This window comes from Triticum dicoccoides, chromosome 6A, assembly GCF_002162155.2.
Source record: "Triticum dicoccoides isolate Atlit2015 ecotype Zavitan chromosome 6A, WEW_v2.0, whole genome shotgun sequence".
Lineage (NCBI taxonomy): Eukaryota > Viridiplantae > Streptophyta > Magnoliopsida > Poales > Poaceae > Triticum > Triticum dicoccoides.
This window is the reverse complement of record NC_041390.1, coordinates 1,905,151-1,909,871: the sequence shown is the minus strand read 5'-3', so window position 1 is coordinate 1,909,871 and position 4,721 is coordinate 1,905,151.

Here is a 4,721-nt window from a genome sequence, read left to right as displayed (position 1 = left end):
AAACTAGGTCCGATGCTTTCCCTTGGAGGCACTTGTACCGTCTTTTGTCAGTAGTCTAGGTTACTTTGTGGTACAATGTGGATTCTCCAGTTCTATTTTTTTTGTTTGACCTGCTTTGTAAGAGGATCTTCTCATCTCCTTGTATCCGTTGTTTTATATATAAAGTTGGGCGGAAGACCTTTTCAGCAATTTTTTACGTTCACCCTTGACTGCTATAGGGATGTTATTCCAATGCTAAGTACAAATCATGCGCATAACGTCAACTTGTTATTAAATCTAGCTTTCAAAACAAATTTGCTAGAAGTTCAATTTATACTCTATAACCACCTTCATTCTAGAAGTCTCAGTATTTGTGTTACGAAATAGTACACTAGAATCACAACTATGATAACAAATAAATTGTCCGCTTAGATCTCTACCATGCTATTGAAATATCCATGAACACATACATAGTCAAAAATATATAATTTATGAAATTCTCTAAGAGAACTTCTGTTACACAATATTCATTAAATTTATCATAACAAAAAATAGTAATACACATGGCATTTATAATTGTAAAATAAGGAACTATATAATTAATATTTAGCAGCATTATTTTATGGTAACTATTTTAGCAAAATAATAGAACATTATTCTGGTCAAGATTGGATTATGGTAAAAATATCAATTTTAAACAAGTATAAAAGTTTAGCGTAGAAATATTCGAATAGATTCGTTTGTGCCTGTCATGCCACTGCCGTGCTCCACGCCATCGCAAATGCTAGAACACGTGCTGGCTGGCGCCTTAAGCGCCCATTACAGCCTTTTCCGTAAAAGGCGCACACCCCCCCTCCTTCGATTTGTGTAGAATGGACCGGCCCACCATTTAGGCACGAGTGGAAAGCTTCTAGAAGCTTTCGGCCAATTTTTTTTGCTTGGGTTTTGTGGATGGTTTTTATTTGATTTTTTTCCTTTTCCTTTTTATTTACTAAAATACATGAACTATTTTCAAATTCGAAAACTTTCTTCAATTTTTTCTATTTTTTTTCTCAAATAAGAGAATTGTTTTCGAACATTGTTACTTAAATTCATGATTTTTCCTCAAATACGTAAAAAAAATTCACCCATTTTGAATTCTTGTTTTTTTTTCAAAATTGATAAGTTTTTTTCAAACTTATTAACTTTTCCAGATTGTCAAACTTTCTTATTTCATGAAATTTATTCAAATTCACATTTTTAAATCTGGTTTTATTTTCAAAATGACGAACCTTTTCTTTTTTTGTGAATTTTTTTATTGCATGATCTTTCTTTCAAATTCATTAAACCTTTTTTTTCACATTGTTTGAATTTTGTGAACTACTCTGACAAGTCAATGGTCAATGTGGGTCATGGTCAACTGTCAATAAGGGTCGGTCAACTAGGAACCGAACAAACCTTGTGAACCAGGAAAGTGAAAACCCAAGCAAAGAAGGACCCTTTTTTAGAGCGAGCGATTAGGCGAAATCATTAATGGAGGGGTAAACTCATTGCAAAGATCACTCTCACCTTTCTAGATTGTGACAAGTGGCATGCTACGTGTGCGTCACTTATAGATCCGTTTATTCAAATCTGATGATTTTTTAAATTCACATTTTTTTTGTTGCCAAAAAATCTAAATGATGAACTTTTCTATTTTTGTGAATTTTTTTATTGCATGATATTATTAAATTTGTTAGTTTTTTCCTTTTTCACATAATTTCTTATTTTGTGAACTTATTCTGAAAAGTAAAGAGTCAATAACGACTGGTCAACTAGGAACATGCCAAACCTGGTGAACCAGGAAAGTAAAAAAACCGAGCAAATAAGGACCAATTTTTTGAGCGAACGAGTGAAGAACCGAGCCAGCGCTCACAAGATATATTGGGCCAGGACCGGCCCATGAGTAGGAGGCGCGTGAGTGCCAGTTCTCCTAACCAACATAATTTTTATTACATAACGTTTGGATTTTTATTACATAACATATCTAATTAAAAAAGAAACTGGCTGAACGCCGAGTAGTCGCCGTCGTCGTCGCCGCCGTCGGGCTTCTCCTCCTTGACGCGGCCGTCCCTGGTGGACCCCTGACCAGCGTCGCCAACACGGGCTGGTGGCGGCGGCGCGTCGTCGTCGTCGCTGTCCTCGATGACGATGACGCCTCCTTCGTCGCGGCCCCGGCGGCGCTGCGCGAATCGCTGCAGGGCGGCGCACTGGCGCTCCCTCGCCATCTTCAGGGAGTCCGCGCGCGCCCATTCCAGGGCCGCGTCGTCGTCGAGCTCGACGTCGCCGCCGTGCTCCGTCTTCACCGCGGGGAGGAGGCCCAGCTCCGTCTTCACCGGCGCGAGCCCCGGCTCCGTCTTGGGCTTGACGAAGCACGGAGGAGGAGCCGACGAGGAGGCGCGCCGGTCGCCCATATTGATGATGATGCCAGCGCTGCGAGTGCGCCGGCCGAGCGACGTCTCCGCCGCGGGCTCGGCCTTGACGCCGAGCAACGCCGGAGAGCCGGGGGAGTGCGAAGAAGAGCGTGATGAGGAGGAAGAAGAGGAGGCGGCGCCGAACCTCCTGGGCAACCATTGCCCATCGCGTAGGCGGTGAGCCGTGGCCGTGGCGGCCGCCCTCGCCGGGGGGTACGCCAACGGCGGGTTGTTGCCGCCCTCGAGGTGCGTCGGCACGCCCTCGAGTGTGCGGCCGGGGACGCCCCACCACAGGCGGCGCCCCTCGCTGTTCTTCATGCTGCCGAAGAGCGCCGCACCGTTGGTGGACGCCAGCCGCTGCTGCTGACGGCATTGGAAGTACGCCGCCCAAGCCGCGTGGTTGTCGGCGGTGTACTAGGGGAGGGAGAGCTAGGCGTCGGTGAGGGAAGCGAGCACGACCTCGACCTCGTCGGTGAAGTACCCGGGTTTGGCCACGGCGTCGGGCAACGGGGGAATGGGCACTCCCCCGTTGCTGAGCTTCCAGCCCGTGTAGCGACCAGACCTCAAACAGTCTGATCTCTGTGCTCCAGTGTCATCCCTGGATCAGTAATGCTGACACCACACAGTACTCAAAGGATTTATAGCAGAGTAGCAATCACACACTTATTACATCGAGTGTCTCATAGAGAACTTAATACAATAAATATGGCTTAAGGCCATCTAATAACGATAACAGCGGAAGGCTTGGAAGATAAGTGAGTCCATCAACTCCAACGGCATCACTGAGTACAGAACCACGACCTAAAACTCCTTAATCGTCATCTGAAAAGTCTGCAACATTAAGGTTGCAGCCCAAAACGGGTCAGCACATGAAATATGCTGGCAATGTAACACATAGAGAGTAATGGAATGAAACAACTATACTATATGCATATTTGGCTGGTGGAAAGCTCTATGGTTACAGTTTTGCGTAAAGCCAATTTTTTCCTACTTCAAAGAAATAAATTTATTTAACTATCATGGTAGTTGTTAAACATTGAGAATGGTTGACAGCATTCTCAATCCCAATTAAGCATCATCATTAAACAAAACAAAACAAAATTAATTTAGGGTAACATGTTGAGATTCACACGATAATCCAGGTACTAGATACTCAAGATGTCCATAACCGGGGACACGGCTAATCATGGTTAGTTTATTACACTCTGCAGAGGTTTGCACACTTTTCCCCACAAGACTCGACCGTCTTCGTTGGGTTTCTCGCACTACAGGATGTTTGAGAAGACGGATGACCGAGACATAGTCTTTCAGAAGCGTTAGCACCTTACGATCGGGTAGACCGTACCACCTACATCCCCTAAATCTGCTAGTCTACCACTGTAAGAGTTCGCACAACTTAGTTAACTATGCTAGAGCCCATAATAGCTTGTGGATGCACACGGAAGTTTCTAGTATGAATAATCTCATGATCCCTTTGAGCCTGGGTGGCGGTCCAAAAGAAAACAGGCAAGTCCTGGAATACCCAGGTGCCTCAATCCACCCAGATGTGTGTTTAAATTGCCACCTTAGATAAACCATTAATTAACAAACTCACATCTATCATGGATATCACTCACCCAATCCACGTCTACTAGCATAGCATGGCATAATAAGCAAACGCAGAAGTAACTCCCAAAGGTTTAATAATAAACTGGTAATAGGTACTACCTCATCTACTTCCCATCCCACAATTTAATTAGATCCTAACCATGCAATGTGTGAGGATTGATCTAATGCAATAAAACTGGGTAGTAGGAAACGTATGATCAAAATGTTACTTGACTTGCTGATGATCCGCGAAACCTAGAGATTCGAAGTAACAGGCGGCGCACTCCGGGTATTCTATCGCAGACAAACAAAAAAGCATACAATAAGTACTCATCTAATGCACAGGTAAAACTCCAATAAGAGATCTAACCAGAAGGTTCAACTTAAGAACTCCGGTTGGCAAAAAGAATCAAATCGAACGAAGCACAAAAGTCAAACGGCGAAAGAAAACAACTTCGTTCTACTAATCTGGATCTAGGGCAAATTTTACAGTAGCAAAAACTTGTTTAAGTTGATGAAACGGATAGAGGGTTTCGAGACGAAACTCCAGGCGCTTGAATCGCCGGATTCCGATAAACGAGCGAAAAGTTATACTAAAAAGAAAATCGAATCAGGAATCGCGATCAGAAAAATCACGGATTTAATCCGAGAAAAAGAAAAACGACGAACGTTCGCTGGAACGAACGAACGGACGAACTCTCGCTATTTAAATAAACCGGAAAA